We start from the raw sequence: 25,716 nt of genomic DNA on the forward strand, positions 1-25,716 counted from the left end.
GCTACCTTTACAGAGTGCACGAGGAGCAGACAGGCACTCACTGGGAGAGACTGGCCTCCCAGTCTGCCCTGTCACTTCACATCCCAAAAAAATATTGTGATGTGACACAGAGAACTTAAAATAACAACTAATTCCATTTAGAAATAACTGCATTATTCATCACGCATTTTCTGGGGTTTGTCCTTTTGTTTTTAATACTAAGGATAGTTGCATAAATATTGCAGTGTTTGTTTCTCGATTAATTCTTTTCTTGGTAGTTTATCTCTATTATATACTGATGTAACTAAAACTATAAATTAATTTATTAGATTTGTTTAGCTTTTTTCCTGGAAAAAAAATAATGTTGGGGGATATGCTTGTTTATCAGGAGGATTTGCTAGTATTTTCTGTTTGCAATTTTCTTCACAGAGCTTTAATAAGCTTTTATGTGTAAGACTATACATAAAAGCTTATTAAAGAAGAAACTATACTAAACCTATTTTATTTCAAAGCATAGGGTAACCAGATAATCTTTTCTTTTAATCCAATGGGATGGAAGAAATTCAGTTCTCAAATCGTTGCTTTTTAAGAGGAGAACTAAGGCATAAGAACAAAAGAACTTTAAAAACCAACCAAACAAACAGAAAAAGTCCTACCCTACCTACAAAGGAGGCAGAGAAATAAAAGTAATAGCATGATGAGCAAAAGAAACAAACTTTTCCTTCACATTTCTTTGATGCCCTAGTCTTGGCTCCCACTGATTTCAGTCAGCAGGCTTTGAGTCACTTTAAAGGTTTCTGAAATAGCTGCTCTTGTCATCCTTCCTATTTACCCTGTAAAGTTTATTTTGACCTTTGTGTTATAGATCATCTTGGTGTTGGTTTAGCACCTCCAGCGTCCTTGTCACAAGTCTGCTGCCAGGGCCTGGTGCAGGGGAGTTTGCTTCCTCTGACTGCAGTAGGTGACGTTTTCAGCCAAACAAACCAAAAACCCCACAAAAGTAAAGAGAAATATTCCCTCCAAGTTCTGATCCATCATGTTAAGGTTTGTTTTCATTTCCAGACACAGAACCAGCCAGGGGAAGGAGGAAGCACAGACCTAATGAAAACATCTTATTACAGCATTGTCACAACAAATTTGTCACCAACGTCTCCCCCAGCCCCCTTGATCTCTCACTGAGTGCTACTTCTGCTAAAACTGATTTACTTTTTCATGATATCTATTATTCCTCAAATACAACACTTTCATATCAGGAACTCCATTCGCCTTTAGAAAAGTTGACCTTTTTTTTCCTTTACAGTGCTATAATTGTCAATTTTACTTTGTGTGGTCTAGATAGTGGGATTTTAGTTTTTTGAAAAGACAATATTTTTTACAGAGTTAATGCTTGTGAAGAATTCCACATTCCCTCAAAGGCTTGCTCTAGGAAGTAGGTACCGATCCTTTTATTTTCAGCATTAGCAGTGAAGCACAGTATATGATAATTAAATAGCAACAGTTTATTTCTATGTCTATCATTAAGGAAAACAATCTCTAATGAAGTCAGCAAAAACATTTGATTGGATTCAAAAAGGTCCAATTCTAATCACCTGGCCACCTTTGATGCTCAATACCACATTTAACGCATTTTACTGTGACAGGTGCTTGCTATGTATACAAAAAGTTGCTACATCATGGGTTTTTATAAAACATGTGCAACATAAAATAAATCTGATCTAATTTACTGCTGTAAAAAACACCCTTTTATATAGAGAGAGTCATAAATTTGATTGTGGATTTAGTTTTTATTTCATTAATTCATGGGGTGATTTAAAAAGTAAGAAATAGAAATTATATCCAATTTGCAGGTGAGTAACTCGTGACTTCCCCTTAAAAATTAAAGCTCCTCCCATTCTCCATCTACTGAATCCATAATGTCAAGCAAATGCCACCCCACAGGCACAGAAATTCGTGGGTGTGCACATGAAGGAAACTTCTATTGACACAAACAAAACTTCAGACACCTCCAGGCAGGATTTAGCCCAGAGAACTCCGTGTGTGTGACAGCTCATTCATTCTCATGGCAATGAACTGATGAAGGAGAAAGGCTCTTAATGTGACACAGCAAGCTTGAAGAGCAGAAATGGGAATCCAGGAGGCCATTCAATTGCTTGTTTGAAGATACTCCTACATTTCCAGTCTGTGCTCAGCATGGTGGCCCCTGATCCCTCCGGTCTCCAGTGAGAGCTGATTTGTCCTTCAGATACAACTGCAGACGATGCAGGACCTGGTTTTAGGCTATTAAACTCTGCAATTCACAAGCTGTCTATGCAGACTTGTTAAAAAAAAGAAAAAATAATTCACAAGAAAAGGTGGAGAAGATTCAAAAGAAGAAAAGATAGGAGACCAGGCAAGCCTCAACTTCTCAGACCCACATCCAATGATAAATTGTAGAGAAGTACCTTCACTATCACATTCTATGTTTCTTCAAAAGTCCATGTTTAATGAAACAATTCAGGTAATATATTGTCCATTTTGAATTTTAAATTATGGAATCTTTCTTCTTTAAAGTACAGTGCTTGTGCAGCATGCCAGGCAACCTCAGCTTTAGAGACAGAATGTTCTTGCAGCAATATTGGGAGGAAGCTTTCTGCATTAATCCCAACAGAAGAGACACACCAAAATCCTTTGCATCTTATTTCCTTTCCTTTCTTTCCTTGTCCATAAATGCACAGAGCAGGTTGACAATCTGGGTTAGATTAGTCAAATGAAATAGAGATAAAACAGGTGACCTGTGGACTTCACCTGATTAACAGCTCGAATCCTGCAAGGGCTAGTCCCTAACATCACTACTCTAAATTGCAAACTCTGCAGTCTTTCCTGCAAATTTCAAAGCACTGCACTACCACAAACTGGTTTACATGAGCAAGGAATACAGTCCCCACTCTCACTACAACACAGATATCTCTTCAGAGTATTGGTCACAGATTGAGCCTTACCCCAATTTTCTGGGAAAATTCAGCCTGGGAATAAATTGAAGATAAAAAAATAAAATTCAAAGCAGATGTAGTAGAAAAGAACAAGACAGAGGAAAGGAAGAGTAGAGAAAGGAAGAGTGGCCCAAAATTTTCTAATTTTTTCCTACTTAGCAACAAGTAGTCACCATATTCTCATGGAGTACCATGTACTTTGACAATAAATTGACAAAAGATACTGAAGAAAGTGAGGAAGGGTTGAATTACCAAAAAAGCCCAAACCTCACAGTCCAGTTTTGATACCTAAAAGATGACAAAAATTTCATTACTGAAACATGGACACCTTCCTTTTACTTTCTCTGGTGGCAATTCAGACCTTAGCAGAACAGTTTAGAAAGCTAATAAATATCTTGGATTTTTTTTTTAAGATCGTCACATTACAGAAAAAAATCTCTTTTTTTTTCCAGAAAAAAAAAAAGACTTAATTAGACTGGACTTAATTAGACTGTATCACTAATTAGTTTTCATGCAAGTCACTTGGATGGAGTGAAGAAAGTGAGTTACTCCTGAAAGAAAACTGCAGAGAAATTACAGAATTTCCTAAAAAAAGGAGTGGCTGTAGCTTCCAAAACACAATCACAGCTGAAAGAAATTCTCACCTCTATTTTCAGAGACCAAGGACTGAGAAACCACCACAGGAAACTGCTGAATGCCCCGTGCCAAAGTGATCTCTTCTGATTTAGAATGAGCAGAAAGGCTGAACTCCTATTAGGACACTTCCACTAGCACTGCTCAATGTTTCCTGTGGTGTTTTGGGGAGTTGGGAGGTTTTGGTCTCTCTTACTCTCAGAATGGCATTTTTCACCACAAAAAAAAAAAAAAAAAGGTCATGGACAATAAAATCAATGTACTAAAGCATTTCCTGAAAATGCTCAAATATCTGCATCAACTGAAAGACATGCACAGTGGAGTGAGAATTTTTATTTGATAGCTGATCAGCAGGGAAAAACCAAATGGCCAAATAAAGGATAAATATCGTTCAAGAGCCCAGTTGTTAGGGCAGGCATCATATGGGTTACAATGTGCAACACTGATTTTGAAGCCTACAGAGAAAGGGAAGTTGGAAGATTTGTCAGGAAGAAAGGAAAATAAAGAATGTGCCAAAGTGTTGTGTAAAGGCAGTAAGCTGGAGAAAATCAGAAATGTTAAAACACAAAACAACATTGTCAGGATGATGCTGGGAGACAAAGACCTAGTGCACTCTGAAAAACACTCCCATCTGGAGGAATTTTAACCTAATAGTCAAAAATGGAAGTTCAAGGACATCCTTAGCTCTTCAGCAATACCTTAAGAAGCCAAACAACAGAGAGGCAGAGGAAGAACAGAGAAGCAAAAAGTGAACTGCTCTGGCTTTATTTCTGGAAGGAATTCAAGATCCCTACTCATACTGCCAGTTATACCAACACAACTAATGACAGTTCTGCATAAGACCTGATGCCCTTTTCTTGTCTTTCTCTCCGTCCCTCCCTCCCTCCCTATCATTATAACTTTTTTTTTCTTTTTTAAATTGAAAGATATTCTGGACCTGACACCGAATGTTTCATGCGTCAGGAAAACATGAATAATGCAGTGGAGTGCTATGGTAGCATGAACTGTTAGAGAAATCTCAGCTGCTGGTCTTCACTGCTTGTCTAGACAAAAATTAGGTCTTGGGGACATTCTTGATGGCAACCAGAGGCTTCAGGACAGGTACTGAAATGTGGATTTCATATGCCATGTTAGTTCTGTCAGCACATGTTAAACAACCCTGTGTCCCCCATTCCTTCCCCCCCACCATTTGTTTATCCTTCATCTGTTCAAACTTCTTCCAAAGTGGCATTTTCTCCCTAGAATGTTTCCTCCAGAGAGCTGAAACTAAAACACAGAGCAACATTGTAGCTATCAAACTATTTTGACAACAAAACCAGAATCTCATATATCAAATAATTGCCAATCAACATTCATTGCTTTTTTGTTTTGCTTGCTTTGCCTTCCAGCACAGTTGTCCAGGAATAGGGCCTTTTGACCTGAGTCATCTTTTCTGGTTTTCAAACAAATATTAAATCCTAGGTGTGTATAATACTTAATTTTATTTTTCCTCCCTCCTCACTTGCTATCTGTTCCTTTTGAAGCAATGTTTAGCTGATATTCCAGCAAAAGCATCCTCCAGCTCCCAGGCACAGCACCACAAGGAGCTCACCAGCATTCTCTCTGTGAGCCCAAGCCCATTCCTGCAGCCTAATTTCTGCTATCTGAAACAGACAAGCCCATCAGCCTGGTAAAGAAGGGAAATTAAAGAATATGAGGCTACTGTGTCAGAAAGGTCCTAAAAGTTAAAGGATCAAGTATTAGGGGAATTGCCAGGTGAATTCCCATAATTCAGTTTCACCCCTGCATTCTGGACTGCTTCAGTGATTCTGTTCTCATCCTACCACAGAGGAACACATCCTGCAGTTCTTAGCTGCACTCAAATATGGATTTAGGAATGAGGAGAAATGTGTTGAAGAGAAGTGGCTGAGATGCAGGGAGCAGCAAGGAGGGAATGAAGATGGTCTCGCATCCACGCTGTCAGCTCTGTCTCAATTGCAGGAGGTGCATCCCGAATAAAATCACACGCAGTCAGCTAAGCCTTCACTTCGGGATAAGTGCCACCACCAGATGGGACTGGCAATTCTCCACCAACCCTGAGTCATTTTTCACTGGGTTTGCAGTGACATTGACTTCACATCACACTGATCTGAACCAGGAGCCTCTGCCCCCACCCAGCTAATCCTCATCATTACACAGGAGAAAGCTCACAGGAAAAAAGGACAAAAGTGAAAATACTATGGCAATTTTTTTTTTTGTAATAAAATAATATTAAGCTTCTGATGGGGCACTTCTCTTATTTTATGAAGGAGTTTAAGAACAATAAATAAATGGGCTACATGAAAGCATTCTGAAGTTAATGTTGCTTTTCTCCTGCTAAGTCTGCCAATTATGGCATTTTTCCATTAACTGAGAACATAAAGTCCTCAAAACCACATTGAGTCAGTTCTCTGAACTGCAGTAGCCCCTCAGAAGTGCAGTACTCTGAGTGTTTTCACTTTGCAGTGAGCACCCTGACAGAGGGCAGGATTTCTGTGTCTGACTGTGAATTCCTTCCCTGACAAAATGTTTTCAGGAGGGACCAAGCCTCTGCCACCCATTTTCTGCTAAAAACGATCAACCTGGGCATTTCAATTTCCACAAGAGCATGTAAAGGTACAAGAATGGATCATTACCCAGCTACCAGAGGTTATGGCTTATTCCAGGTTTCATCTTAGGCGTATTTGAAGCAGTAAAATTCAGAACTTCTCTAAAGAAGCTACACAGGCAAAGTAAAATACATTATCTGTTAATCCCTAATGAGAAAGCTGCCCTGTACCATCACATCAAATATTTAAAGCCACCTCCCCATGGTAAATTTGCATCAGGTCCAATGTACTGCATGTCACTCCTGAGAGTTTGTCAGCAGAGCCCAACAAACGGGTTTGCACTTTCCCATCTATTCTGAGCCCTCTTGTTTATTTATTCTTACATGTACAAAGATGTCTACAAATCTGAACCCACTCTGTCAACCAGGCTTGCATCTACAGGGTACATGCAAAGCTAACTTCAAAATGAATTTTTAATCATTTCTTTTTAAGGCTGAGAACGGAATGGATCAAACATTGAATATGTTGTAATTTTCCAAGTTCTTCTGATAGGTTTTTTGACTCTGAAGTGAAGAAATAAGAGATTTCTCAGCCCTTAGTTTTTCATCTTCAAAAATAAGAAATTCTCCTTGAAAGAAGAGTTGTTTTGCTTCTGGGTTAAAAAAATATATCCCCCCAAAAAAACAACCCAAGTACAGTTATTTTCTCTTTTCAGAAATACAAAATATGATACACTATGATCATTACTTTCTGCTGATCTTGAAGCAGCATATGTGCTGCCATTTCATTTCAGGAATGGGGGAAAGAGACAGACCAGTTTCTCCTGATTTAGTTTATGTACTTCCTTTAGAAAACATGGTGACCACCAGAAGAACATTTGAGACTCCCAATGACTCCTTGAAAGCATGAAATTCTAGGTATGGGAAAATTGTCCCTTTCCTTTCATCAGGTTAAAAACACACAATAGAGAACAAGTAAATATCTCCTGACAGTTCTTTTCCTGGCAGAGTGTGCAAGACAGACTTTGTGTTGCCAAAACTTCCTTGATATTTAGATTATAAGAATATGCACTAATAATAAATTATTTTTCATCTCCTTAGAGCTACAGCATAGCTCTGAAAGTACTCACAGACACAGAGTGAGACACTTATGAATATTTAAATAAGACATTACCTTGCTTGTTTATTTTATATTTTAATAGTAAATGATGTGCAAAGAAATCCCTAATATAGCATAACTTAAAAATATATATCTTCTAAAGTAAACCAAAACAAAGTCTAAATTGTGCCTGTGATGAGATTATTTCAGTTTACTCTCCCTTCAGGTTACTCAACCTGCTTGCTTATATAAATCTAATATTTATTTGCAATGTATTTAAATTATTTGCAATAGGACACCCTATTAAATAAATTGTTTTGAGATTGAGCAGAGAAGCTGCTCTATTCTGGTATTTTATTTCTAACCTAACAAAATAGAGAAATATGAGGCTTTTTTGGCCTCCTGAGATTTCTGATAGATTATTGAATGTGTAGTTTTGGGTTTTTTTTTTTGTTTTCCTTGCTAAGAAGTACACAGAAACAGAGAAAAATATCCTGCAGGAACAGTTGATTGAACTGGCCAAACACTGAAGATAAAAATGAATCTACCTACAGGAAATTGGTGAATTTGAAAATGAGTGGTTATCAGTGTAGCAACTATGATTTCAAGGAAAATAAACAAAGAACAAATTCCTCATGTCTTGGAACCTAGAAGTAAAATATATATATATTTAGATAATATAGATTCAATAATATAGATTCAAATTTAAATATATATATTTAGATAATATAGATTCAAATAATATAGATTCCAGTTCTACTGTCACTGTAAATTTCTGCTTTTTTGGTCTGAAGACACTTCAGTGGAACTTGAGTACAATAACGAATGAGAAATTGAGGATTTTCTTAGAGGGGAAACAATGATTTTGCATCCCCAATGAGAGATGGAAAAGATAAAAGAACACTTTGAAATAACATATGGAATGCAATCAGCTCAGAAGGACTCTGACTCAGGACTGTAGTTAAGAAAGGCCTGAGAACGAGAGCAACACCTCTGCCTATGCAAATTCAGATATTCAAGTTTTTTATGTTAGAATTCCTTTCTCCAACTCCCCATGAAAGATAGCAAATGTTAACACTGGGATTTAATGAAATAAACCAAAGCCCAGAGCAGCACTTCACAGAATTGCTGCTATTTAGATGCTCTAGGCTCCCAGGCAGAGGCAGCCCAAACAATATCTGACAAATAATGGAGGCAGCACAAACAATATTCCACATTAGCAGGGTCATGGGCTGTGATGCTTTTCCCAGATTGAGATTTTACAACTTTGGCACAGGATGCCAAAAAGATTCCAGTGATACAGAGCCCCTCAGGTCAGTGGCCGGGGGGAATCCCATGATGGGGCTGCCTCTCCTCCCTTCAGAAATAATTCTTCATGGGGCCAGCCACAGAAGGGCCCTCAAACCACCAGCAACCTTTCCCTTTCTATACTGAATACTCAAGCAAACATCTGGGACTGGCATTCTCACAGCTATCCCAGGCTGGGATTTATGACCTTTGCAAGATTGATAATCCTAGAAGGATTTGTGGGAACTTTGCTGAGCTCCCACATCCAGCCATGCCTGGGGCAATGCTCTGTGCTGAGGGACCCCTGAGATGGGGCTTGCCATGGTGAACTGAGCTCTCACCATTCCTGCAGGAAATTATTTCATCCCCATTGCTGACACTGACAGCATAGCTCTAGGAAATTATTCTTTTTGGGATTGCAGCTATGGAAGAGAACGTAAATACCCATCTCCAAAGGAGGCAGTGGATCGGTGTGCTCCTCACAGCCCCCATCAGCAGCCTCCCTCCCTCCCGGTGCCCAGCCCACCAGGGAAACCCAAGGGCTCAATGCATGGAACCCTTCCAGTGCTGCTTTCACTCCTGCTGGAGTGCCTCTCCTCACACAGATGCACAGGAGTGAAAACTGCAGAAATTCCTAGCACTAGAACCAGAGGAAAATAATCCCAGAGAATCACACTTTTGTCACTGTCTGGGGGCAAAGCCCCTTACCTTCTGGCCAAGGCTTGCCACAGCATGTGGCAGTAAACAAGTCTGAATGTGAAAATGCTGATTCATGTGTTCCCCACATATGTCTTTTCCCATCAAGCTGAGCTCTGAACACAACATCTGTGAGAGAAATTTTGTTTCGAGAAGTGTGAAAGAACATTAAAAAAAAAAAGTGATTTTTTCATTGCAAACATGTGAAGGAAACAGATCTCAAGCTCCTCTCCTCTTCTGATAATATACTGCTAGTCAGTGGTCTGAAATAATGTGTATATTAATCAAGCCAGAATTTAAGTTTTGAGAGATCTGATTCATGTTCAAATCAAGATTCATGTTCTCCCATCTATGGCTGACAGGTTCAGCCAAAGAGCCTCCACCCCTCCAGTGTTTGTTACTGTCTGAGGAAATAAAAGGACTTGAAAAAAAAATATATATGGTATTCTTGTCTGAAATGTCTTTATAATGAGGCAGCAGAGGATGTGAGAAAATTTAAGATTTTTGCTAGTCTAGTCATTTATTTAAAATCAGTGGTGACAGGCCCAGTATGGTATGGAAAAAGACACCAATTAAATATTACTCATTTTTACTTGAATTTTAAATGCTAAAGTTTCATAAAGTTTGCACAGCCACTCAGACAAATAAGTAATAAAATCCAGGCATGCTGGTCTATAGGAAAAGCCCTACTAAAGTAATACTCTTACCTTATTTGTCCTTATACTTCTTGCAGAACTAAGTATCTTTGTGGGTGGGACACTGAAATTCTGATATCCTGGGTCTGTAATGAGTCTTGAAAGGTGTAATGATTTCTCTGGAATCATTGACTGCTGTTGGTTTTCTTGCTTTTTTACCCCAATCTGAAAAGATTTTAACCGGTGAATTGTCAGATATAATTTTTTCCAAGCACAAGATGCAATTAGGATGTTTTCTGTACAAGTTAACTCCCTGACCTCTCCTGGAAGCAGTAGGAAAAGGAGTGGCCCTGTTGAGCTGTTGAAAGCCTCCAAACCACCAGCTTGCATTCACACAAATTCCTTCAGCAGCTCCACATTATTCTGTGGGAGCTGGGAGGCTCAGGGACATGGCTGGAATACCCTGGGAATGTTTACAGTGCCAACTCACAGATTCTGTGCACTGCCTGGAATGAGGAATTCCACACATCTCCCTTGCCAAGGTTGGACTGGATGATCTCAAAGGGCTTCCCCAACCCAGGTAATTCTGTATTATTCCTTCAGCCACCTTCCTGATGTCTCCAGCTTGGTGCAACATACAGTGAAAATACCCTGTTACCTGTCTCAGGACTAGAAAGCCACAGATCACCCAGAATATAAGAACTGCTCCTCCAAACACCATGCATGGGTGTGCAAGGATGGATCTCGTCACATCTATCCTCATTCAGCTGCAAGGACCATGGGTGTGCAGAGATGGATCTCCTCACCATCTATACTCTCATTCAGCTGCAAGGACCATGGGTGAGCAGAGACGGATCTCCTCACCATTTATCCCTCATTCAGCTGCAAGGACCATGGGTGTGCAGAGATGGATCTCCTCACCATCTATACTCTCATTCAGCTGCAAGGACCATGGGTGAGCAGAGACGGATCTCCTCACCACCTATACTCTCATTCAGCTGCAAGGACACCACGTGGAAAGCAGCGACCTGCAGAATTCTGGCCCCTTGTCCAGGCTGATGAGAAATCCAGGTGACAAAGGTGCAGAAAGCAGCAGCTGCCTCCTGGCTGTTTGGGATGTGCAAGCAAGACATAAACAGCACAACTGCAGGATCAGAGACAGACTTTGCAATTCCCAGCTTGCTGAATACATGAGATAGAACAAGAGTCCAGCTACTCCCATAAGCTACAGAGCTTTCCAGAGCCATCACAGAACTAATTCCTGTATTCAGCCCCACTGCTGCTCCTCCCTGACAGAGCAGTGGGAAATTCTGTGTTTATTGTATTGCAGACTGATCCCAGGAAAGCCAGGCTTCACCTGGGAGCCCCACAGGCTGGACTGACATATAGGATTGGAGATTACGAGCCCAAACAGAGTCCAACAGCACACAGTTCTAGCACATATCTTTTTAAGCTCTCACTATGAAGGCTTGATCAATCCTGCCTTTTGCTCAAATGGAGCCCAGACTAAAGCTCCATCTTCAAATGGAAAAATTGTTTATAAAGGATCACACTCCAGGTTCTTTTAATGAACTGTTTGTCTCAAAAAGCTCCTCACTACTGAACTTTCATAAAGTTGAAACCATGGGGATAAAAATGCTTTCTGCTACATAATTCCAAATAAAACCTCTAAATGGGATACTGGTCAAAAAACTGGTATCTTGTTACAGGGAGAACATTTTGGCTAACAAGTGGCACAAGGGAAGCAGCTTATTCTGGTGTCTCAGGCTTTTCAGGAGTCCAGAGGAGAGCAGAATGAATGGTTTCATGGTGTTTCTCTTGTGAACACATGGAAAAACAAATTCCACTTTTCTCAAAGGTTTCTCTAAAGCCAGGTGTAGAAGATACATTCTGCAATCTCCTTGGCAATTACAATATTTCAATGTGAAATTAAAAAGAGAAGAAAGAAGAAAAACAACTCCCCCAAAATCAAACAAAAAATAATAAAAAAAAAAAAACAAAAACCCCAAAACCAAACAAACAAAAACCCAAACCATAAACTAAACAAAAACAAACCAAGAAAATTTGATTCAAACAAATAAAATTTGATTAAAGCAAATAATACCTATGTTTTTAGTTTATCAGTAAGTACCAGAAGTGAAGAAAACTTTTCTGGTACACCTTCATCAACTGTGGATTACTCATAAGGTCAAACATTTGCAAAGGAGGTTATTTTGAAATCTTGGATTACTGCAGAAGCATAGCCTTATCTAAATTAGTTCTGCCCACACTCTCAGCCAATAAATTTCTCCACGTGTTTACATATTGATTTTTTCCCATCTTTTATTTATTTCAGCTTTGAAAAGAAAAAAAAAGTCTATTAAGAAGCTAACAGGAAGTATGTGTTGAAAAAGGTTATTTTTTTATTGTTGTTGTCAAATGTCTCTTGAGCTGGATCACCTTACAAATGCAAATTAAAAGGTTTAAAATTATGTGATCCAGGGTAGAATTCTAATTCGACTTATACAACACATTTTCTCATTCAAAACACAATGTTTTATTTCTGTGTTGTAACACCCTGCTGATCTGGATCCAAACCCATGAGCCCTCAGCTCTCTCCTGGGATACAGAAAAAGAATTGCCTCAAGGATCTTTATTCTATTTTTCTAGTCCATCCATTTTGCTTCCCTTTTTCTGAAACAAATAAAGCAGTGCAACATATATTTAGCAGCCCCACGAACACCCACAAGTAAGTGTGAGAGTTAATAATCAGCAGCAGCTTGTGAGATTTCACAGATGGATAATTAAAAAGTCTGTGCTTAATACTTCATGTTCTCTCTGGTTTAAGCTGTGGACAGATTTTCACTCCTGGGACACTCATGGGGCACTTAACCCCTGATACCACAGTGCAACATTTCTGCTTCTTGATGCTTCTCAGATGCTCACAAATTGCCTCTACAGATTTCACCTTGAGCATTTGATCTCATCCAAAGGAGTGGCTTTTCTGGGAGATAACAGTGTTATACAATCAAATGAACACTTAGGTAGGAATACTCAGTTGGTCATTTATCAGCTCATTTACAGCATTTGCGGTTAGATTTATTTCTGATCAAGCTGCTGTCTCACAGAAGTTTTCAGAACAAAAATATCAGAGCATTTACTGTTCCTTGGAGATGCAGTTCTCCCAAACCAGCTCTGGAGAACCAGCTGGGAGACCCAGATCCGCCTAAAAGCACAAGGCAGACAATTATTAGTGTGGAATTAATGCATGCTGGGCAAATTCCTGCTCAGGAGCAAGGGCTGAGTGAGCTGTGCAGCAACAAGAGTGCAGCCAGCACCTCTTTTTATGAACATGAGTACATAAAAATAGTCAATTCCAAAAATACATGCACAAAAACTTACCTAGGAACAGACATCTTCCAGAGGTAAGAAAAGATGCAGATACTAGTAAAAAAAAAAAAAAAAAAAAAAGAAATCCCACCCCAAATCTCACACAGTGGCAGCTCTGCAGCAAGTGCGTTGGTTTTGATTGTTGATTGACCTATCCAAAACCTGTGGTTGTTTTCCAAATATCCTTTCTTTGAAGATCTCCTCCCACCACAAGTGGCAGAGAGAAATGTGACAGAGAACCAGGTTAGCACAGAGACCTGCATTTAACTAACCCACTGCTCCAGTGGTTAGGCTCTGAGGCAAATTATATGGCTTTTCTTTCTTATGTTCAATAAACATTTTAAACAACCGATGTAGTTTTAGGACTTTGCAAATGTCTGCAAATGCACTAATAGTAAGAGAGAAATATGAGAAACCCTTCCAGCTGTCTTCCACTACCTTGTGTACAAAAAATAGGAGAAACTAGAGTAACTTTATATCATGTAGGTTTCTTTTGGAAGCACAGAAAGTTTTCTAAAACTGACTTTACATTGTATCACTGATTGCAAGGCTCTGGATAATAAGTTCTGCTACAGCTTTAATTCAGTGACCTGATAAGACTCATTGGTTGTCACAGAGCTCTGAAGTGCTGCTTCAATGTGTTTTCTGGGTAGAGATTTCATTTTAGACAGGACAGGATCAAGGATCAAGAAACTTAGGTCAAAGCATTTAAGCCACTGAATAATGAAGTCAGAGCAGTAGCATCTTACACCTGCAATGAATATGATTAGTGGCTACAAAAGAAAAATAATCAGCAAAGAGCTCAGTGAGCTGAGTTCCCTGTTGTATTAGGCCATGTTATCATACCTCCTTTTGGGATGACTGAGCCATCCAGCAGCAAGTTTATTGTTTTTGGTCTGTTTCCCACTGCCAGCACAGCACCTTTGTGCTCTGAGGGCTCAGTGCTCACCGTGCTTTGAGACAGCAGCTCTCATTTCCAACCAGCCCAGGCAGCAGCCCCAGGCACACCCAGGAGTAGCCCAGGGTACCCATCTGACATCCTGGCACCCACCTGCAAGTCTGAGCTCATTGTCCTCCTTCACAGCTGGTTTCTAACACATGGCCAAGTCATGGCAGAAATTCCCTGCCTTCTTTGCTGTGATTTGTTCCGGGTTTTCTTCTACCTTTAATGTATTTCCACCTCGTCAGCTACCCAGTTTTGTTCTCAGGATCAATAATCTCTCCCTTGCTGAGAACAGGCATTTTATTTTTGGGCCATGAGTAACATCTGCAGCCCCTTCCTCTTTTCCATACACGTCACCAACAAGGTTTTTGCTGTTCTTTACCCACACTGGTGTCCAGATCAATGTGATGAGGTAATTATCATCTTGGCCTGACTTTTTGTGTTATAGCTAAATTTTCTGGTTAGATTCTTCTGCACTACTTTAACTCATAACCCCCAATTTCATTCCAGTGATTTCATAACCCTCTTGAACACACAGCCCTTTGCCTTGAAGGCTTTTTCTGTTGTTCCTAAAATAAACTCCAGATGACTTTTCTACCTGCAACTTGAGGACACTGCTAGTATTTAAATGCTTTGGAGTGGCTGACATCTTTTCAAAGCTATTTTGAACTCAAGCCTTTAATGCAATGGGCACTGCCCCGGGCTTATTTATCATTCCTCCAGCAGTAATGCCACAGAGCCTCAATAACAGAGCAATCCCAGAGGGTCCTCAAACACCCTTCTTAATCCTCTTAATTTGCTGTTGTTAACCCATGACTAAGGCAGGCACTTGACTGTGTCCAGGCACATCCACCACTGCACAAGCTGAGGTATTTCTCCAACACAAAATTCCCTCCTTAGCTCTTTGAAAGCGTCTCTGCCATTTCCACACTGCCTTTCCAGCCAGCCCATTTTTTCCTCAGAATGGCCTCTAAAATATTTTCCCCTTGTCCTAAAATACTTTGCTCCCATCTTTCAGCTGCCAAACCCCCATCTCCCACAGAGGCTGATCCTACTCCCAGCCATCCCTGTTTACCTGCTGCCTTGGCAGAGAGAGAAGAGCAGCCCCATTTCAAGGTCCTTTTCTCAGCCCTCTAGTGCAGGGTTTCCAATTCAATCATACTTTTTTACAGACCTATTTTTATCCCTCTCTTTTAATTCTCCTTAACTTGTAGTTGATAGCAATTTTAGTGTAGTTTGTGCCTGAAAACTGCTTTACCATTCTCACCCTAAGCAGTCTGAGTCCGGAAGTGTCCATTTCAGCCAAGCTTTGCCATCTAGCTTTTATCCCATTACAAGCATTTTCTGTTTCTCCTGATTTTTACAGGTCCTTCAATTTTGAATTTGCCATTAAATCCTATATTCCACCATGGTTTTTGCCATCCTGGTTACCCACCCTCAGGTTCTGCCCCAGAAACTCCAATTTCTCCACTTTTCCCCCATTCCTGTCCCTAGCACAATTGGCAATACAGTGCTGGCTCATTAATCACACCCATTCTCTTGTCAGCCTTTGGGACCACACTCTCATCAGCTGCATCCCTTATCTTACTACAGTTCTCACTAGTTTTATCACCTCATTCCTATTGTCCACCATACTATCCCCTTATTCCCCTTATTTCTGCATTTTTTTCTATTTGCTTGTGTATTGAAAAAAAAAAAAAACAACTGGAAGGCATTAATGTTTCATGCATAACTAATATAGAAGTTCCCTCTTACATCATCTGTGCTGATTGCTGTACTCAGGAGGTTAAATATGGGCTTCAGGTGGTAATAAAAGTAATACATGATTCAAAAATTCATCAGTGCTTTGCCACTATTTTACGTGCTCCTCTCTTAAACAGGTGTCCTAATTAGAATAAATTAAGTCTACTTTTTTTTTTTTATAATAAAGTGTATTTTTGACAGTAATAGTAAAACTACTTGCTATTTTTTTCTCTGACTCATTTTAAGCATGCACTTTACAGCCACTGCCAGGGCCAATGTTAATTGTGCCTTGCACTATATCTTGAACTACCCTTGAAGCAGTGCAAGTGATTAAGTAGGCTAGATTTTCTTTTTAACTTCCCTTCCAGCTTCAAAAAAATTTAAAAAGCTCACCTAAAAGAGACAATGAGGTGTAACTTTCCTCTCCCATGCTTTTTGAAAGAGATTATTAAATTTCCTTTCCTTCCACCACAAAATACCTGCAAGAGTATCTCTTTTCTACCTTGTCTCAAAACCAGAAGCTGTTACACATCTGCAGTAGAGCAAAAGCAACGTGAGATAGACCCAGAGGCCAAGATCCAAGAGGCCATGTAGGCTGGGTTACAGCAGTGGAAAGCCTGATGGTTTGCTGCTCAAATAATGATCAAATCAATTGTTACAAAAAAAAAAAAAACCAAAACAAAACAAAAACAAAAATTAGAAAAAAGAAAAAAGGAATAAAAATAGCATTTCACAGGAAATTTTTATCTATAGATTGAGCAGAGCTGTAAAACACAATTTCAGAAATTGTAAAGCACAAAACTGCTGAGGAAATTCCCCGTGATTTTTGAAGCTCTTGGTGAGATTTCTACTCTCACACAAACATTGAAAGAAAAACTGGAACATTAAATATTTGTTCTGGAAAGTCCTCAGAGACTCTTACAGCTGAAAAAAGGTTTCTCTGTGCCCATTACTACTGTATTTAGAGATAAACACAGTGGACACAAAAACATGCCCGTAAACCTTACCTTTTACTGATTTTGAGATTTCTGGAAACATATGGTGTGATGACATTTCCTTCCTTTGAGGATCACAGTCAGAACTAACAAAAGACAAAGAGAATACAGTCACCTTTCTCAAACCAGTTTTGCTTTTTAAATTCTCACCCTTTTCCAGGTGTGTTTCCTTTCAGCTGATGCAGGTGATCTGCTGACACCCCTCATTCTCCATGTTACTAGAAACTGCCAATTGATAAAATCACCAAGAGGATGGAGTAGGGACCCATTTTCCATGAGCACAGAGTGTTTTACCTCTGAAAGCCAAACAAACCATTATTTTCTCACAGGTTTTGTTGTTAATCCAAGCTATTTGCAGAAATGCAGAGTGTAGGGACCACGGCAAGACCACAACCAACACCAAAGATGACTTCAAGCATCTACAGCCCTTAATTGTCTACAGTACAACCTTTTACTTGGCAAAAATATGGAAAGGCTTCCTGGTTTATTTAAGAAAGACTGTCTGCAGGGATGAAGAAAAAATAATTTCCTTTTTCTATTCTAACAACTGGAAAAACCCGTGAAAGGTTAGAGATATTTCATCTCCATTTTGTATATATCGAAGCAAGCTGAACAAAATAATTTATGTAGGAGAGAAACTGGTTTTGTCCTAGGATGGTATCCCAAAAGACATTTTAATATAAAAAGGAATAAATTTGGTATATCAACTGATTTTATTCTTTTTTGTAAAGGTGATGTGGGTATTGCCAGGAGTCTATACCCCATTAAAAAATAGCAGCAAAAGCATTAGTGACTGTCTGCATATAACAACATTTCACCATATCAGCCCTTTGCAGAGATTCAAACAAGTATTCATATAATTGTCTTTTTGCCCTTGTGTCAGAAATAGTCAAAATTTTGCTCAGCCTTTCCCAGCTCTGATTTTAATGCATTGTGCAGCTTCTCCAGGAAGAGAATCATAGTTCAGTCTGACAGTGTGAGTTCACACTGCAGGAAGGCTCCTGTGCCAGGGCTGCTCCAGCCACACTGCAGCACCTTCCTCCCTGAAGACCTCATATCTGTGAGCTCAAATTGGAAAGATAAACTCCTGACCATGGCCAGATTTGCAAATGCCTGGCAAGGATGGACCCCCTGCCACAACACACAACACACACACCCCAGCCTGCCTCAGCTGCTCTGTTACCTGGGGAATCCTCGGTGCAGGGAACAGCCTGCACCTGACACTTCCCCAGGAAGGACACACTTGCTTCCATCCCATCCATGCTTTACTTGCAAAGCTGGAGTGTTTGATTTATACCACAAAATGCCCTGGAAGTGGCAACAGCATAAGAATGAAGCAGCTTTCATTGGCACAGTGCTGAGGGTGCATGGAGGTGTCTGCAAGGAAATGCAAGTGAGCATGGATCCTTTATTAGGAAAGAATTTCATTCAGGATCTATGGCTTATCTATTTACTCAAGAGTGTGTGTTTCATAAACCAGCTTGTTGCTCTGTGACCAATTACTCTGGGATTTTTATTAGTGCTGCAAAAGGAAAATATTTTAGAATTGAATTATACTCATCTCTTTCAGGAAACATTTTTATTTAGAAATATATCTTGGCCTTTTCTTCAGGGATTAGTTATAAAACAAAAATATTTTATGTACCTATTTAGGTGTGGATCAATAAAACTTATTTTCATGGCCATTGTGTGATGCAGTAGTGACTGCTGAATTTGCCTCACTCTGTCTGCAATCCTTAACACTTAATTCAGAAAGCTCCATCCTGCTGTAAATTGTAATGCTACAAGTTTGGGATTTAAGTGGACATAGAAAATAAAGTGAACCCAACACACAAAAAGCTATACTCTAAATGTGGGATTTGTTTGGTTTAAAATCAAATTATCAAATAAAAAAAAAGGTACACTATTTCTCAAGCTGCTTTGTATCATGTTGGCCGTTAGTAACCATTCTGAATCATTCCATAAACAGAACAAAAATTAAATTCATTGTGGACAATGGGAATTTTTAATTAGCTCAACTCTGCTTTACAAATTCACCCATCAGTTTAGTGTCACAACCTTCAAACTGGCAGCAGAGTGGGTACTGATACCAGGCCTGCAGGGAAAAGTGAGAGTTGTGGGGAGATTTGTCAAGCCCCATGGACATGCTCATCTCTGTTTCCCGTTGTGAGGGAGCAACTTGAGGATCAAAATCTGTGAAGATTAGAACTTTGATAAATGAATGTCCAGTTAGCCAGAAATGGAGCTCCCAGAACTGAGAAACATCAGAGTTAAGTTTGCACAGAATTAACACAGCCCTCCGGGGAGGTCCACGATAATTTGGCCTTTAATTAGTCCCAATAATTGATATTTAGGACTTCTATGGGACTCCACAACTGATTTGACAGCCTCCAGATTGTTGCCATCATTTTTTGGCTGTATTCAGCCCCATCTCCTCCTCACTCCTGCCATGCCATTCTGGTGGCTCACACTGACACAGGCTGGGCCAGGGGAGGCTCCCTGCAGTCACAGCCACCACCCCAGGCTGAACAGGACACTGTCACCCATGTACCTTCATAAAAATGTATGGTTTACTTTATAAAAAACACTCTGTGTTTCCTTTCTGAGGGTAGCACTGCCCCTTTGACCAAGAGATACAAAAAACAAGTGGAAAAACTGGGAAAATATTGACTTTCTGACTGCCGTGGTTTTGGTTTGTGAGTGATGATGTTCTGCAAGAGCTTCCTTTCCTCATTTCTCTGAAAAGCAGGAAACAAATAAGCACTACAAGCAAACTGTGACAAAAATCAAAATACCTGCTCAGGTGGAACTATTTGCTTAACACCATGGAGAAATCTACCTCCCTCCAGCCCTACTCCTTCCTCCTCAAAAAGGAGCTACATCCATGTCCTACTCCCAGGGAAAGATAGCAATGCCACTAAAAACTTAATTTAAAAATCACCTTTATAATGGAAACTCACAGCTTACTTTACCTCCAGCCCTCACATACATCAGTACAGCTCTGTTTAAAGGGGAGAAAGTGAACTCTTGGAAAAACTCATACATTGCAGCACTGATGAAGCAGATGCCACAGCCAGTGTACTGTAAATTTTAGTTAAGTAATAAAGGTGAGTGATACTAAAAAAATAGGCACCAATAATAGCATCAGCAAAGGGAAAACCAACAGAAAAACCCCTGCAGCATTTCATCTTTCCTGTAAATGACTGTGCTAATAAAGGATGCTGAGGGAATAAAATAGGAGGAAATAGAACACAAGTCAGAAACATTTCTAGATATTCACTAATATGTTTGAAAAGTTTCCAGAAGATGCCAGTGACTGCTGGAGCAGGGAAAATCTATTTGCATGTTTCTAGTGCAGAGGCAGTCATGTTGATGGCAGATGTTTGTCAGTCACACTTTACATGCCCCAAAAGAGATATATTGCCCAATTACACAAAAAATGCATTTAGGGCAACTCTTGGTCACATCTGGCTAAGAGCAGCTGTGTTGGAACAAAGGTAGACAAATTCCCCTGTTATGTAAGAAGCATCAAACTCCCATGAAACATTAAGATGGAAAATTTATTAAATTAATTGTGGTTTGGTTTAATGTCTCTTCTTCTTGGAGAAATATTAATTCACTTATCAAGTAAGAATTGTCTTCAGGTTGGTTTAGAAATTTTTCCCTTCCTTATTTAGCCTAATGTGAGATGTAAGGACTGGATTATTAAAGGAAAATGAACATTTCAGTTGCCTACAAAGGTGACAAAGGACAGAAAAAAGAAATAAAGGTATGAAGCTAAAACTGAGACAGAGAAAGCAGCCAGGTTAAAAGTGAATACGATCATTACATTTCCTAAAAAATTTCAGAAAATAAGTTTTAGTTAGCTGCTACTATTAAACCAGGAATGACAAGCAAGTGCTAGAGTTAAAGGGGCAAGTCACAGTCTAACATTTACAAAGAGAGACTTTTGAGCATTGCACACACCAAGCCTCCGTTTCAGCGGTGAGTGAACACAGGGCTCTGGAGTCAGAGCACCAGGGCAAGCAAGGGATGCTCCAGGTGCCATGGGCTTACCTCTCTGCTCACTGAAGAATTCATTACAGAAGGGCTGCCACAGACAGAGGTTTTGTTACAAAGCATGAAGCTCTGGCAGCACTGGCTGCCTGGACTAAACCAACCTCTCCACCTCTGACAGCCAAAGGATGAGAATGAATTCAAAGCTTCTACCCAGACTCCTCTCTTGGGCTTGTGTATGAAAAATCCAGGGCTGGAGGAAGAATGGGGTGTTTTTTTTCCATCTCCTAGCTGCCTAGTATCACTGAATTCCTCCTATCCCATTTAGGAGAGGAATGGGATAGTTGTCTTCGTGTAATTGTTCTAATTGCACGAGGTCCCCACCTCAAATGTAAAGCGGCTGTGAAACGGGTCACACCTTTCCATATTCTGAAGATTTAGATTGGAAAAGAGTGCAAAAAATCAATTTCTCTAACTAGAAGTCTGACAGCAGATGAGGAGGTCAAAAGACTGGTCAGAGAGGGTTCAGGGAATGCCTCAAGGATTGCTTTAATTGACAGATGTATTGGGTTCTGAAAATGCACAATTTGCTTTCACCGACACGCAGTTGTCTTTTCCCTCTGTAAACAGCTCCTTAAAAAGAGGCTGAATACAACAGATGAACTTGTTAGTGTTTCTTAATTAAATGCCTGCAGTCACTTCATTTACCACATTTAAAAGTTTAGTAACACAAAGGCAAAACATAAAACTGATGGACAAGGCTAAGTCAGAGGACTGAAATCATAAAGTACAACAGAAACCAAGACTTCAACCTTTACTGCTCAGGAGCTGCTTCAGGTTGTGGCCAGAAACAAGAAAGCAGAGTGCCCTCTGGCAAAGGGATGTGAGTCAGGAGTTTCAAAAAGTCCCCACAAGATTCTTCCTTAAACTTGCCATCAGCTGCTTCCTTCCTCCTGCACTCATCTGCAAATCTCATCCCCTAAGTACAAAGAAAAGAACAGAAGTCTGTGCTTGTATTTTGCCTTTGGCTGGAATGAGAAAAACTCCCAATAGCAGAAATCCCCTAATTTTTAATCATTATAATTTGTAATTATTATGGCCACATGCTAATGTATCCCTAAACATCCAAATGAAAGAGAAATGATTTGAAAAAGACTGGAAGGCAGATGCCACCAGCCTAGCAGGTCAATGAAATCAGCTAGTAATTATAGTTTTCTAAAGAACTCATCCTTTCTGATTTCTTTTCAACAACTTGAAAAGACAACACAGAGGGGGTCCTTGCCTTAAATGCAATGATATTCATCAAATCCATTTGTAAATATTAGTTCAGTTAAAACAACACATAAGATATAAAATGTAATTAAGTTCTGTATAGATTTCACTTTCACGGAAGACTAAGAACAGCAAGGAAGAAATGATGTTATTCTCTTTCTAGAGCTCATAGGAACCACTAACGATTCCAAAAGCCCACGACTCATCAGCTGCAATTAAAACAATTGCAATGACAGTGACCTCAGCAGAAGACAAAATATAATTGCACAGGCAGCAAACAATACAGAGAGATGAAACTGGAATACAGATGTTACTGATTCATGGGATGCCTAAAAGAATAATTCTCTTGCTAGGGAATTTGTGAGCACTTCCTAACATGGTGGTACAGCAGGGATGGCCAGAAAACAGCAACTCCAATGCACTGCACACCTCTGGTGGAGGATTTGCCTTCTGCTTTGGAAAAGCCATCAGTGTAGACTGTTACTGGAGGGAAAATAGCACAGCCCAGAAGCACAGACCCTGCCAGCAGGTGAGCCATGTGCTGCACACAGCCAGCCTTGGGCTTTGCAGCATCTCACATGTGTTTGTTTATGTACTTATTATTTTTAGTAATAATGAGCAAGGATGTGCTAGCTTCAACAGAACACCTTCCAAAAAAAATCAAAAAACAGCTGGAAAAACCAGCTTTGTATAATTTTCTTAATTATAGTCCTGACGGGCAGCTACTTTGATGAACTGGCAAGATGAGCAAAAGTTTCAATATTAAAGAACAGCAGGATTAAAAAAAGAAGTTCCTATGTCACTATCTTCCATTATTCTCATCTAAACTGCCTTTCCCATCTTCTCCCTCAAAATCTTTGCTCTCAATATCATCTCGTGCAGTCAGCTGGCACAGCTGGTCCTCCTTTGGGATGCAGTGTTGGGGAGCTCACAACTCAGAGAGAACCTATGATCCAAACCCCAAACCTATGATCCAAAACCTGCTCTCTCTGATCCTCCCCTTTGTCCTTCAGCAGCGAGACTTGAGCCCAGCTGAGCCTCCTATTTATTTTATTTATTTTTATTTATTATTTTTGTTTTTATTATCTCCCCTCCTATTTATTTCCCATGGTTTCTAAGTGCCAGAGTGCAGGGGCTTGTACTGGAAGTGAAATTAGTAGGCACATTTAAAGCATAGAATAGGAGAGAATCTCTAATGTCCAGGGTTGGTTGTTTTTTTTTTGTTTTGTTTTGTTCTCCTTCTCTGTCTTGTCTTTCTAGTTTGGCCTGAATAGTTTTTATTGCTGGTTGTAACCAAGCAAAGGAAAGGAAAAAAACCTTAAGCTCCTAAGCTTGTTTTAAAGATTCTAGACTGGAAATTAGGAAACAAATAACATCCAATAGTCGCACATTATGGATATCTGACATGAAAAATAGTGAGAGATAAACAATTTTCTGAGCACAGAGAAAGACAACAGATCACAAGTAATACAAAGACTTCACCAAAAGAAATTCTGGGAAAGAAGCAATGTATTTTACCCTGTTGAGATGTCTTGTGATTTGGACCTTTCTTTGAAATCTGGTTGCTACCTCATGAAAGGTTTCTTCCCTGACACCTTTCTAAATAATCTAATAGCTGGATGTCTATAGGGGTATTTTGAAAAGATGTTTCTAAATTCCTTACTCTCTAAAAATTTTAAAATCTCAAACTAGACCAGAGAAACTGAAAGCTTCTCTGACACCTATAAACAATATTTTTCAACCAGGCCAAACTTTCTGTAAGCAAAAAGAGAGCTGATGAGTCAAACACCCATGAGGTTCACAATGGTCTTTGTTCTCCTAGTCTGTTTTATACAGCAGATGTACAGATACTGGAGTGATGAGTGGCAAAGAAAACCCCTAAAAGAGATAATCCCACAGTTCCTGGACACCTCAAGGCAGCTCTGAAAAGCCACAATTAACCCCTACTTCCATAAATACTGTTTTGTTTACAGATAAGCCCTGCAGTCTATCATCAGGAAGACAATCCCATTTTCAAGTCTGTGTTCTGTACATCAGCAGCAAAGGAAAAAAACCAAAAAATTTTACCATTAGGTTTGTCTTTACAAACCTATGCTCTCATTTGGGACACCCATTCCAGTCCCTCACCAGAACTGGTGCTCTGGCTAAAGCTGAGAAGGGAACTGAGGCAATGAAAAAGGAGATTGCACAAGAAGAGGAGGGATAAATTGTGTCCATCCCCTGCCCGATGCTGCACCAGAATTTGGCATTCTGCTGCTCAGGTTTAAAATTCTCCCTGCTTAGTGTTTGATGACACATCCTGGATATCCAGCATACAAAAACATGAAGTTCTGTTAGATTATCATGGTTACAAGGGAGAAACAAGAAAGTTTGTGGCACACACAGAGGAAGGCCATGAATTCTTTACTGTGTTTTGATAAAGAAGGAAAAAACAACTAAAGCAGAAAGACTCAGCTTCTTTGAAGCTGGCCATTTTGTTAGCTTTTGCTTGTAGCTATATTCCCTAGGCAGGAATGACAACAGAAACTTTAGATGGTATTTATGTACTTACCTGCAGGAAAAGGCTCCACAGTTATTTGTATACTGAAAGAGATGTCGCCCTTAGATCCAATTAGATAAATTTATCCTGTGAATGAATGGACCTTCTAAATGCACAATAAAAACAAAAAGGCTGATTATGGTGGTAGTATTTTAATCCATGAAGGGAAAAATCGAACAAGGTTCCTAACTAGAAAGAAATTATAGGTTTCTTGACTTTGGATTATAAAACACACACGCTTTTTGGTTTTTTTTTTTACCTATGGAATCATCTTCCACCTTTAAGAATTAATTGTGAAAGGAAATCTGGAGCACCTTAAGAAGCAAATGCAGTAAAGATTTCCTTCAATTATGGTTTTATCTAAAATGCTCCTATTTATTTGAGTTGGCTTCCGATCAGGGTCTTAAACTGGGAAAGACAGCGCTGTGCACTCTGAGATGGAGGAGAGCTGTGCTCAGGGCACAGAAAGAAGGGTGGTGCAGGACTATTGAAATCTGATGGCTCCTCCTTCACTGGGGTGGGTTATGCAGCAGCATCCTCTACAGCCTGTGCTGTGCATGGTGCTGCACATTCCCCATGTGGCTGTCACCCTGCTGTCACCTGCGGACCTGGGGGCTCCCTGTCCTTTGGCCCAAAGGACCAGCACTGTCTGTAATAGCTGAAGGGTTCATAAATGGTGCAGAAACCCCCTGGCTCTTTGTGACCCCAGGTGGGAATCACCTGGTTCCACCCAGGCTCTCCCTGGGCAAGTCCAGCAAGGCAGCAGCTCTTCCCAGCTCTAATTAACTCATTTGATGGCTGACACTGAAGCAGGCCAGATGAGTTGTCCCTGGAGGGGAATTTGGGAGCAGATAAGCAGCTTTCTAGCACCAGGAGAGGTGATTGCTGCCCCAGCCCCCGGCTTAACTTCAGACCTCTCATTCTTGCTATGGCCATCATCCTCTGCAACACTACTATATATTTTTGCTGCAGATGCCTCCTCCCTTCCCTCCTCC

General features: G+C 39.9%; 1 long non-coding RNA gene across 1 annotated transcript in view; it reads right to left on the reverse strand.

Annotated features, from left to right (window-relative positions):
- Positions 1-1,390: 1,390 nt before the first annotated feature.
- LOC135449897 (uncharacterized) overlaps positions 1,391-25,716 on the reverse strand; it is a 141,921-nt gene continuing 117,595 nt past the window's right edge. Inside the window, exons 2-4 of the long non-coding RNA XR_010440884.1 lie at positions 16,927-17,000; positions 9,937-10,089; positions 1,391-2,227 (exon numbers count right to left, since the gene is read on the reverse strand). This is a non-coding gene — a long non-coding RNA (uncharacterized LOC135449897). The remainder of the gene's footprint in view (positions 2,228-9,936; positions 10,090-16,926; positions 17,001-25,716) is intronic.

The sequence above is a fragment of the Zonotrichia leucophrys genome, chromosome 6 (genome assembly GCF_028769735.1).
Source record: "Zonotrichia leucophrys gambelii isolate GWCS_2022_RI chromosome 6, RI_Zleu_2.0, whole genome shotgun sequence".
In the NCBI taxonomy this organism is placed as follows: Eukaryota; Metazoa; Chordata; class Aves; order Passeriformes; family Passerellidae; genus Zonotrichia; species Zonotrichia leucophrys.